Genomic DNA, 12923 nt, shown 5'->3' with positions numbered 1-12923 from the left:
CAGCCCTGAAGCATGGCAGCCATTTCTTCCAGAGGCTCGCTCTTGGCTACACATGACCTCTCTCTGTGTAAGTAGCTCCTCGCCGGCTCCGCCCAGGGATAGGCCCCCAAGGCACTGTGGCCGAGCCTTCCCAGGACGCCTGGGCTCCTTATCCAGCAATAATTCCGAGTACCTGGGGGACGCCGTGCCTCACTCCCCAGGTCTGCCCAAAGCCAACCCGGGCCACTAGTGGACTAACTTCTTTTTTGGGAAATCCGCTCTCCCACTGATGGCCACAGTCCCCTGAGCGGAATCCTCCCAGGCCTCCAGAAGCCAGATCACTTGTGGCCCCAGTTCCTGAAACTGTGAAGCAGGCAGTCGTCCATCCTGGCCAGGCCAACACCAGGGCCCCGTTCAAACCTGTCAGAATCAGCAGCCTGTCCAAAGTTAAGTGGTGCTAGGCCAGAGCCCAGCCTCCCAATCCTCCCTGTGAATTACGAGGGTTGAACAGACAACAGCAGGAGCTAGTTCATAGCACTTAGCTTTCCCGACCCCAAAACTGTATCTTGTACAAAACAGAAAATAAATTCAACAGCTGTCCTCAAAAAAAAAAAATCATTTCTTCATTTCTTTTACACCCTTTGCTGAATTCCATTTTGGCTTCTTTTTTGGTGGTTTGGTTTTATAGCAGGATCTCTTGTAAACCAGGCTGTTAGACTTATAGCCAAGGCTGGCCTTGAATTCCTTACCTGTGGTCCCGAGGCTCAAGTTTGCTCGCGGGGTGTTGCCTATCAGCTCTCCGCGGCCTCAGCTGGCCTTGAATTCCTAATTCTCCTGCTTCCACCTCCTGATTCTAGACACAGACCTGGCTTTGCTCCTTAATCATTTCTAACCTATTTAAAAATACATATTTTTATATATTTGAATTTTCAGTGGATCCTGTACAAATAATCAAAGTTTTGTGTTTTCTTCCTCTCTTAATTTATGTGTTATTTCTTCTTCTCTTATTTCATTATCTGTGACATTAAGAAAAATATTAAGTATTATTAATATTTATTATACTTATATAGTATCATACTAGCTAATCTTTAAAATTGTGACACATACTGTATAAGGGTATCTTTACTCTTGTCTTTATTTTTATAAAATATTTGATTTTATAACTTGTATTTTTGGTAGATGTAATAGCTGTAAACCCCCATGGGAAATAACATGATATCTTGATACATCTATGTTTTATGCATTGCATCTGAAGCCTTATCTGGTATAATACTTGCTATATTTTATATTGAGTTTGCTGTTCTGATAACAAAATCAACAAAATAATTCAAGTTCTGTGTGTTTGCTTAAGAAAACTGAATGCATGCTTTAAAAATACTTATCTTATTTTAAATTGTATTACCTGTACATGTAGTACAGGTGCCCAAGGAAGCCAGAAGAGGAGATTGGTCCTCTGGCTCTAAAATTAAAAAGTCAGTTCTGAGTTGCCTGATGCTGGTTCTGGGAGCAGAACTTCCAGGGAAGTACGTGATTTTAACTCCTGAGACATTTCTCCAGGCCTGTAGTTTATACAAAAGTTTGTGCATGAAGTTCACAAAACACTATTTGCCATGGCCCAAAGTGGGAATGATCAAAATCCTCCATCTAGCAGGTGCGTAAGCAAACTCTGGTACGTGCGTTTGGTGGAATCTTAGTTCTGTAGAAAGGGAGGAGATGCTGGTAGGGCTGGCATTGCTGTCATGTAGAGAACCTTAAGGTTCTATGTGAAATAAGTGGACTAGGACACAGAGGTCCCAAATTTAATAACTCTATTTACATAAAATGTAACATATGAATACAACCTTCTTTATACTTTGTGTGTGTGTGTGTGTGTGTGCACATGTGTGGTGTGTGTGAATGTGTTCCATGAGAGAGCCATGCCTGTAGAGACTAGAAGGTGTTGATCCCCTGGAGCCAAAGCTACAGACAGTGCTGAGCCTGCCAGTGTGAGTTCTAGGAACTGAACCCAGGTCTTCTGGAAAGGAATGAGGTGCCCTCAGCAGCTGAGCCATCTCTTCAGCCCTTCTTCATTCTTTTGCCTCAAATTATGGTTGTAAGATTTTCCCATAAATTTAAATGTAACTATATCTTGCATTCATGGTTGTACAGTGTTATATGATAAATATTGACTATTTATCACCTGTAATGAATGTTTGACTATTAGTGGTTTCTTTCGTCAGAACTTTAATTTTACTTGTCTGAAGTTCATATGACCAATAGTGATTGCCATTTGTGTAATATTAAGAATTAGCTGAGATCTACCCCCTTGATATCTTTAGTGAACTTTTCCATGCACTGAAAAGGACCCATTGTAAGAATACAATGACTTTAGTGGGCTTACAGAATTGTATCCCTGTTCCTATAACAGTCTTAGAGCCTGCCTTTGAGACGTTCTTAACAATTGTTTGAGTTCTTCAACCCCTCATTAACTCTTTATCTGTACAGTTTTGCCTTTCCTGGAAATTTCACATAAATGGAATCTTGCAGTGGAATCACTTGTGTCTGGCTCTCCCACCCATGCTCACCCTGTTCCCACAGTGCATTTCTCTTTGTTGGAGGGCAGTAGGCCACACCTGTCCTACATGGATTCTTCCCACTACTATGAATACAATACAGATTGTGGGTGGACATGTGTTTATCTTGGGTAGCTATCTAGGACCTGGATTTCTATGTGTTTAACTTTTTAGGAAATTGACAAATTCTTTCCCATAGTTGGCTGTACATGTGTCATTTCCACCAGCAGCAAACAACAGTTCTGATTCCATTCCTATCAACTGTATTTGTGCCCTGCCTCCTTGGATTGTGCCCCACCTACTGGGTGTAAAGTGGTCCCTTGCTGTGGTTCAGATCTGCATTTCCTTAATGGACAATGATTGGAATGTCTTTACCATCTGCCCATTTACCATTTATACGTATGTGAGCATTTGCAATCTGAATCTTTAGCCTATTTGAAACAGTGTTGTCGTTTTTCTTCTTATTTGCTAGTTCTTTTATATACGTTTTATCTATGAGTCATTAATCAAACAGGTGATTGACGGATAGTCTCTTCCTATCTGTGTAGAACTTTTAATTTCTAAATTAATCAATAAAGTTCAGTTTATCAATATTTTCTTTTATATACCGCATTATTAGAGTCAGATCTTCCAAATTTTTGTAATACGAAGTCACAAAAGTCTTCTACTTTTTACTGCTACCCATTTTATACTTAAAGTTCTTTCATTTGCATCTGCATCCTCTTTGATGTAAATTTCTGCTGATGGGCTGACAGCTTAGTTTCTTTCACCACTGATATATAATGGTTGGTGCCATTTGTTGAATGGCTAGCCACACTCAGTTGATGTGCCTTGAAAACTGCAAAAGTGTTTGATGAATGTTTTTCTATTTCAAGATGGAAATGATCTGCTTCTTTAAATTTTTTTAGATCTATTTATTTTATTTTTATGCCTTTGAGTATTTTGCCTGGATATATGTGCACCATTTGTATGCCTGGTACCAAAGAGGATAGAGGAGGGCAGCCAATCCCTTAGAACTGGAGTTTCAGATGGTTCTGAACCACCATGTGCATGCGGGAAATTGAACAGGTGGTCGTCTGCTAGAACAGTCTGTGCTCTCAAACACCGAGCCAACTCTCCAGTCCTAATGATAGACTCCTCCTCCTCTTCCTCGCCCCTCATCCTCCTCCTCTTCCTCCTCCTCTTCCTTCTCATTCTCCTCTTCCTCACCTCTTCCTCCTCCTTACCTCCTCCTCCTCACCCTCCTCCTCTTGTTCCTCCTCTTCCTTCTCATTCTCCTTCTCCTCCTCCTCTCCCTCTTCCTCCTCTTCCTCCCCCTCCTCCTCATCCTCTTCTCCCTCTTCCTCCTCTTCCTCCTCCTCCTCACCCTATTCTTTCTCCTCCTCCTCACCCTCCTCCTCTTCCTCCTCACCCTCCTCTTCTTCCTCCTCTTCCTTCTCCTTCTCCTCCTTCTTTTTCCAAAATGTTTACACTTCACTTTAGAATTCAGAACATAGAGTTACAGCCAGGATCTAGGAGCCAAGAAAAAGTATGTGACTATGTTGCTATAAAGAATTGTTTGTTTATTGTTGCTATGTTATGAACATAGAAGTTCATGATGAGTCCATAGCAGTCAAATGATATAACTATATTTCATATACCACTAAATAACTTTAGGAGACTAAATTAAAACTATTTCTTACAAGCATAGTTTTAATTCTGTTGTGTATTATTAAATTGTTGATTTGATGTAAACGCTTTGTCCATGGTACAATTAAACAACCATGGAAGATTTTTTTTTCTTCAAGAATTAAGTCATTGCAATGATCGGCTTCTTAAGTGAATATCTGCATATTTTCAGAATCCCAGAAGTGCAGAATACACAGCAGACACTAGCCTTGTGCTTTCCAGGTACCCAGTCCTTAGAAACATGGAGAAGTATCAGATTGTGTGTCTTTCAAAAAGTGTTGTAGGTAAGTAAACAATCACACGTGTTCTCCCATCCCTGAATATGAATATTTTTTGTGAGTGCTTTAGATTGACTTTTTAATTTTTTCTACCAAGGAGGAAAAAACTAATTAAATTAACAAAAGATATTTCAAATATAGTTAGCTTTAATTAAGTTTACTTTTCTTTCCTCAAAAAAAGAAATGAAATACTAAGGATGAAGATTTCATTATATTCATTTAAGTTTAAATTATCTTTGTAGAGAGAAAGTAAATACTAACTAATAAAATTTTCCAGGTAGTTGAGTTTCCGGAGTAGGGCAGAACACCAACTGTTATAATATCTAAAGTGTTTCTATTCTTTCTAGAACTAACTTCCACATCCTTTTGTAGGGTCAGCATCATTCCCAGTGAAACCTGTATATCAGATATAAGGGAAACATTTAATTTCTCTTATTAATGCTACAAAGATTTATATTTACTTTTTGAAAAGATTTATTTTACTTATGGATACATGTGTGTGAGTGCCTGCAGGAATTTGTGAAGATACCTGTGGTGTTCCACAGAGGTTGTAGGCTTCCCTAAAACTTCAGTAACGAGCAGATGAGAGCCAGCTGCCCGTTAGGAGTCTGGGGATCTGCAAGAGCAAGGAGACAGCTAACAGCGGGGCCACCACCAAACCCCACACTTACTCTATAACCTTTACTTGTCTTACTGAAGTGATCTGTGTCTTGACTTGGGAATAGTCGGTCTATTATTGTCTCCTGGGTATAACTTTAAAGTCCTCCATGTTTTTGACAGATGCGTTACATTGGTTTGTTTAGCTCAAAGACATTTGTTAACTGCACAAAAGATTTCTGCTTGTTACATCTTCATGGTAGATTGCATCTTTTAAAAATCAGGTATGGACTGTGCGTGTTTTGCACTGTTTTGCTGTGAATTCTATTTCCTGTCATGCCAACTGTGACATCTTTGCCTTTACACTTTGGTGGCACATATACAAACTGATTCTTCTAATACTCATATTTTCAGCCACCCTGATTTACTTTCTCTTGCATCTAACTTTTAAGAATCCACTAGCTGGTATAGCTGGATCATTTTAAAAAATGCCTAACTTTGTATAGTTAGTATAAACTAATAAAAACAAAAACTGCTAGGTAGGGCAGCACTTGCCTTTAATACCAGAAATTGGGAGGCAGAGCCAGGTAGATGTCTGTGAGTTCGAGGCCAGCCTGATCTACATGGAGAGTTCCAAGTCACCAGGATTATACAGTGAGCGCCTGTCTCAAAAACAAGGAATTAAGACCACCAAGTAGTAATTTGGAAAATACATTATGAGTTCCCTGTAGTAAGTAAGTTTTAGACATCAATCTGGCCCGTGTGCCTTTGATGATGTGCCCATTGGTTGGCTTAAATATCAAGGTGTTATTTTCTATTATTTCTATGATTCAGGCCACCTCACCTCTCTAAACCTGAGTCTGCTTATCTGTAAGGAAGGAATTGCTTTGCTTTCTCGTCCCTTTTGATGTTAATTTATTTAATAGTACAGGTAAATTATTGTAAATATTACTTGGCAGTGTTTGAATAGACTTACTAAAGAGTTGTTTAGACTCATGTAAAGGAGAGGTTGTATCCCGTGGGTGGTGGATACACCCTGCCATGTTTTAAATGAGGAACTGACCTTAAGATTTGAAGTGGCTATTAGCCCAAATGCTTGAATTACCCTAGATGCACAGAACACGTGAAACTCAAGAAGGATGACCAAAATGGGAATGCTTCACTCATTCTTTAAAAAGGGAACAAGAATACCCTTGGGAGGGAATAGGGAGGCAAAGTTTAGAACAGAGGCTGAAGGAACGCCCATTCAGAGCCTGCCCCACATGTGGCCCATACATACACAGCCACCAAACTAGATAAGATGGATGAAGCAAAGAAGTGCAAGCTGACAGGAACTGGATGTAGATCTCTCCTGAGAGACACAGCCAGAATACAGCAAATACAGAGGCGAATGCCAGCAGCAAACCACGGAACTGAGGATGGGACCCCTGTTGAAGGAATCAGAGAAAGGACTGAAAGAGCTTGAAAGGGCTCGAGACCCCATATGAACAACAATGCCAACCAACCAGAGCTTCCATGGGCTAAGCCACTACCCAAAGACTATACATGGACTGACCCTGGGCTCCAACCTCATAGGTAGCAATGAATAGCCTAGTAGGGGCACCAGTGGAAGGGGAAGCCCTTGGTCCTGCCAAGACTGAACCCTCAGTGAATGGGATTTTTGGGGGGAGGGCAGTAATGGGGGGAGGAGGGAGAGGGGAACACTCATATAAAAGGGGAGGGAGAGGGGTTGGGGGATGTTTGCTTGGAAACTGGGAAAGGTAATAACAATTGAAATGTACATAAGAAATACCCAATTTAATAAAGATGGAGAAAAACGAAAGATTTGTTTTAGGCACAGTCATGCTAGCAGCACAGAAGAGGGATCAGAGGACTGGAACAGAGATGGAGGACCTGCTTACACAGCTGTGCTGTCACAGGAAAAGAGCACTCGATTTGGGGTATGAAGAGAAGGGTACAATATTTAGCTTGAAGACTTGACTGACCTCACTGAGGGAGAAACAAAATTCTAGATGCCCAGAAACCACTTGAATCGGTCCTGCTTGAAGATAAGTAGAAATAAATGGGATTCCCTTGGTTTGACAGAAATACTTCCCATGGAAAGAGAACAGACCCGAAAGGCAGAATGGAGAGGTTTCCTGGGTTGAACACTGCAGTGGTGAGCTTCGCCCAGAAAGCAAGCTTCCAGGGATGCGATTTTTTACCGTGTCAAAATAGATTTTTTTTTAAATATGGGGTTTAAACACTATGAAGTGCCTATGAAGGCAGGCTGATCATTAGAGCGTGGGTTCTTGTACGTATGATAAGTTAGTGTGTGACAAAAGTGGCCTTTGGTGTCATTAGAGGAAAGAAAAGACAATTTAGTGAGCAGGGTTGAGATGTGCCACTTAGAAGAAGAAACGATTTCCTCCCTGCTTGTTCCTATTTACGGCAGTCCGTTATAAAAGCTTTGAACTGTTGACCCGAAATGAAAGGGCAACTGGCAAAAGCAGATGTGAAAACGTAGAATGTTTATGCCTTGGGAGGAGAGACTCCTTTTCCTTCAGGGCTAAGGATCAAACTAGATAGTTTCATGTGGTGGGCAAGCTGGCACCCGTGCACTACACACCCAACTCAGGACCATCTCCCACAGGGTAAAAGGCCCTTCTATTTATGAAGTGGACACTCTCAAGAACTAAGTTCAGTGTGTGACACAACGGGCCATCAGCAAATTAAAAGGTAAATGGCAGCCTTGGGAAAACGATGGGCAGTGTTTGTCAGACGGAAATTGTGTTCACTCATACTCAGAAATGAATTGAGGAGAAATGCAGGCCCGTGCAAATAGAAAATAGAGGTACAGGATAGCAAAGAGGGTTCTCTGAACAGGACACGCTAATGACTGGTCAATTAAAACATGCTCTATTTCAACAGTTGCAAGACTGATGCTAGCGTGCACGCGTATTTTATCAATTAGGTTGACAGAGAGGGGGGGGAAATCAAAAGTAGCAAACAGACATGTGGAGGAGTGGACATTCTTGTTCACTGGAAATAAGGGCAGAGGAAGCCTTCTGGGACAGTTGGTTGCATCTTTGAAATCTAAAGTTGTAATAACTTTACTTCTCATTGTATCCAGTAAAAGGACATTGTGATTAGCGCCGTGTACTTAGCATTTCTTCTAAATCTCGAACTTTGGGAGACAAATATCTCTTCAGTGACTTTGTGTGTTTAATTAGGTGACCACCTGTTAAGTGATGGAGCTGATGATGTGCTCAGTGGTTGGAACCTGACACTCGTTTTAATCTGTGATTTGGACGGCCTCAGTCCATTTTTCCATGGTTCTCTGAGCTACAACACTGAAAACTAAAATCCCTGTAAATACAAACCGTGAAGGGGTGCTGACGGATCTCTACAAGAAAACTAACTAAACACCAAGACGTGCCTCATGACTGACAAATTATTGTTATATTTCTAGTCCTTCTCAAAAACATAAATAACTTCTACATGGGTCCTGGGTGGCAAGTCTTTATTTTAAGTTAGAAACCCTTCCAAGGTCTGGCATGAATCCCTGTCCTTGCTATTCTTGTTAGTATCCACTTACAATTAAGCCCGGGGCAAGCGTCGAGTTACTGTCTCTAATGATCCCAAAGCTTTGAGAGTCACTACCAGACTTCAGCTTACAATTCCTAAGATTCCCTTTGCCCCAAGAGTCCCTCTGTTTTTCTCCACCCAGCGATGGAGAAAAAGCAGATGGATTACAGCCACTTCAGACATCTGTACTTGTCCTGAGGTGGAAACGGGAAGTTATCTTGTTTTCAACTAAAGGAAACAACTTGCCTTTCAAATGCCTTGTTGGTACAGATATGTTACTTACACTCACGTGTGAATGTAACACTGGTTTGGTTTTTTGTTGTTGTTGATGGTGGTGGCCGGTGGGTAGCACTCCATTGTGAGGGCATACAGCATCTTGTCTTCTCTTCTTTCTCACTTTAAGTTTGCCGTTTGATCACTTTGTTTTAATTGTGAGATGGTCTTACTGTGTTGCCCTGGATAATGTGTAATTTAACTGATCATAATCTCCCCAGTAGATGGGACAACGTGCTTGTGCCACCCCACTCTGCTTGTGCAGATATCCATTTGCTGGTGGATATTTTTATTACCTTTCTGTGAATATACCTTTCACTTCTGTTGCTTAAACAGCAAGAAGTAGACATTCTAGATAAGAGCTCAAACTTAAAAGAAATTAGCGAACTTTCTTTAAAAAAAAAAAGAAACGAAGTTGTCCACCCTCCTAGTAAGCAGCGTCTGAGGGACGGCAGAAGCTCAGAAGCCTGTTCAACAATCTGCCACGGTCAGTCTTTGAAAATTAATCACTCTTGCAGGTTTGTAATGGAGTCTCCTTGTGACTTTAATTTGCTTCCCTTGACTGACGACATTAAATGACATTTAATATAGTTATTAGACCTTAAAATACCTTCTTCTTGAATTGTCTCTTTTCTCTCTTCTTCTCAGTTTTGTTGGGTTGCATTCTTTGGATGCAGAGGCTGTGGATTCTGCATCTGGGAGTCCTTTGTTGAAAACATGTAAAGAATATATTTTCTCCAAGCCCATAGCCTGCCATTTTTGTGTTCCTAACACTGCCTTGATGAGCCAAAGGGATGGGTCGAAGGTAGAACCTTGCACATAATAGGAAAGTGCTCTACCACAGAGCTCCATCCCAGCAATAGCTTTCATTTGTCATTTTTATATTTTATATTTGTGTGTACTCTGTTATTTTTGAGAGCTCTTGCCTGTCACCACAGAGATATGCATCTGTGTTTCTTCTAGAAGGTTTGTCTAAGATTTTTCACTAAGTCTTGAAATAATTCTATTTTATTTTCCATATAAATACGTAGTTCATTTAGTATTCTTTTTAGCAAAGATTTTTTTTGCTTTCAGAGTGAATTAAATTAGCAATTTAGTAAAATGTCATTCGACTATATAAATATTGGACATATTTCAAGCTTTTAGAATTTCAGTGTTTATTTCTGTCAGTATGTGTCTTGATGTGTAATGAAAAATTACTAATGTTATCATTACAAAATGTCCATCTTTGTTGCATATAGTGGACAGATTTTAAAAGGCTATTTTATCATCTATCCACAAAGCCATTTTTCATTTATCTTGTGGTTGCTGTTTATAATATGCATAGTTCCCCATTCTTTTATGTTCAATTAATTTGTACTTTGGCTAATACAAATGACCTTTACTTGGGTCATGTTTTTTAAAGGCAGATAACCTCTAACTTTTAATTTTTTAATCCATTTACATTTACTTTTATTTTTAAAACACATTTTTTTAAATGCTTCACGACATTTTTTTGTTCCTCTGTTTTTTTTTTTTCTTTCTCTTGTACTGTTTTATAATATAACGTGTGTGGTATTGTGGATTGAATGAGAATCCTGCACATGGAAGTAAGTACTCTGTCACTGAGTATATCTATAGTCTATAATGTAACATTTTAACTTATTTGATGACCTTTGACCTACATGCTAATGACTGCTTCATGGTTTATCATATTGCTTTAACTTACCAGCTTTAGATTTTTATTAGTTCAATTCTTTTTTTTTTAGTTTTTTCTTTTATTGGATATTTTCTTTATTTACATTTCAAATGTTATCCCTTTCCTGATTTCTGTTCCAGCAACCCCCATATCCGATGCCCCCTTCCCCTGCTTCTGTGAGGATGATCCCTGCCTACCCACCCACTACCTCCCTCCTCCCCACCCTGGCATTCCCCTACCCTGGGGCATTGAGCCTTCAGAGGACCAAAGGACTCTCCTCCCCTTGGTGCCTGACAAAGCCACCCTCTGCTACATAGGCAGCTGGAGCCATCTGTCTTTCCATATGGACTCTTTCGTTGGTGGTTTATTTAGTCCCTGGGAGCTCTGGGGTGTCTGGTTGGTTGATCCTGTTGTTCTCCCTATGGGGTTGCAAAACCCTTCAGCTCCTTCTGTCTTTCCTCTGATTCCTCCATTGGGGACCCCGTTCCAGTCCAATGGTTGGTTGTGAGCATTTGCCTCTGTATTTGTCAGGTGACAGCTAAATCACGCTCTTGTCAGCATGCACTTCGTGGCATCAGCAATACAATATTGTGGGGTTTGGTAACTGTATATGGGATGGATTCCCAGGTGGGGCAGTGTCTGGATGGCCTTTCCTTCAGTCTCTGCTCCACAGTTTGTCTCCGTGTTTCCTCTTGTGAGTATTTTGTTCGCTCTTCTAAGAAGGACTGAAGCACCCACACTTTGGTCTTCCTTCTTCTTGAGCTTCATGTGGTTTGTAAATTGTATCTTGAGTATTCCGAGGTTTGGGGCTAATATCCACTTCTCAGTGAGTGCATAACATATGTGTTCTTTTGTGATTGGGTTACCTCACTCAAGATGGTATTTTCTAGTTCCAACCATTTGCCTAAGAATTTCATGAAGTCATTGTTTTTAATAGCTGAGTAATACTCCATTGTATAAATGTATCACATTTTCTGTGTCCATTCCTCCATTGAAGGACATCTGGGTTCTTTCTAGATTCTGGCTATTATATATAAGACTGTTATGAACATAGTGGATCTTTGTCAAAGGAACTAAAACCATCCAGTGGGAAAAAGACAACATTTTCAACAATGGTGCTGGTTCAACTGGCGGTCAGCATGTAGAAGAATGCAAATCAATTCATTCTTATCACACTGTACAAAGCTCAAGTTCAAGTGGATCAAGGACCTCCACATAAAACCAGATACACTGAAACTAGTAGAAGAAAAAGTGGGGAACAGCCTCAAACACATGGGCATTGGGGAGATTTTCCTGAACAGAACACCAGTGGCTTATGCTCTAAGATCAAGAATCGACAAATGGGACCTCATAAAATTGCAAAGCTTCTGTAAGGTGGTTAAAAGTTGGGTTGTTTTTTGTTGTTGTTGTTGTTGTTGTTTTCTAAGCTGCCCATTTCTTTGTCCTCTACCTAGATTCTAGGGATAAAGAATTTACCCTTTTTTTTCAGTATCCATTGGTGTTTCTGTGTTGTCTGCTTCTTTAACACTGAGGTGAGGTATATGATGAAACTCAGCAAAGCCACAGACCTCAACACTGTGACCATCCTGAGTGTCCTACGTTAATGTGAAGTGGAAAATCTATGTGTGTGTGTGTGGGGGGGGGTTGGTTGTTAACGTGAAGTGGAATATCTATGTGTGTGGCAGGGGTTAGTTGTATACTTATTAGGAAAAGCAGGTAAAGAAGCAACTATCTGATCTCTTGGGAAGGGAAAGGTTTCCTTACTAAACTTGTGAAAGAGACTGTGTTAAAATTTCCTCTGCATGTAGATCCATTTTTAGATAGCGTGTGTGTATAACATAGCACTGTACACAGTGCAGATGAAATTCTTGCTAAGATTTCTCACTCATTCTGCAAACATTTCTTTACTATTTGTGGTGTGCCAGGTCGTGCCTGACCTACCACATACTCAACAGTAAGTCGAACGCCCTGCCTGCCATGGTAAAGCTTGTGATTTGGCAGACGTAGTCAGTCAGTAATTAATCTTGTAGCAGGACAGAAACGAAGCAAATCAAGGAAATAAGATGTATGGAAGTGAAACAGAGTGTTCAGGTGCTCCTAGAGTTGTAGGTCATGGTGAGATTCCCAACTGGAATGCTAAGAACTAAACTCACTTCCTCTGCAAGAGAAGTGCAGGTTCTAAGCATCTCTCCAGCCCCCAGGATCTTAGTTGGTGAGCCAGTCACTCCAGATGAAGTGTTCATTGCGATTGGAACATTTGTATATATTGAAATTTTAATACACCCTGCCCTTTGCCCTTAATACACTCAGTCTTGGTTCATGGGAGTGTAG

The 12923-nt window shown here is 40.5% G+C and overlaps 1 pseudogene; it reads left to right on the top strand.

Annotated features, from left to right (window-relative positions):
* Window positions 1–12: 12 nt before the first annotated feature.
* On the top strand, window positions 13–440 carry LOC116910297 (annotated as a pseudogene).
* The last annotated feature ends 12483 nt before the right edge of the window (window positions 441–12923 follow it).

Source organism: Rattus rattus, chromosome 9 (genome assembly GCF_011064425.1).
Source record: "Rattus rattus isolate New Zealand chromosome 9, Rrattus_CSIRO_v1, whole genome shotgun sequence".
Lineage (NCBI taxonomy): Eukaryota > Metazoa > Chordata > Mammalia > Rodentia > Muridae > Rattus > Rattus rattus.
The sequence above is the reverse complement of the archived record's forward strand: the minus strand, read 5'-3'. Positions and strand labels throughout refer to the sequence as shown.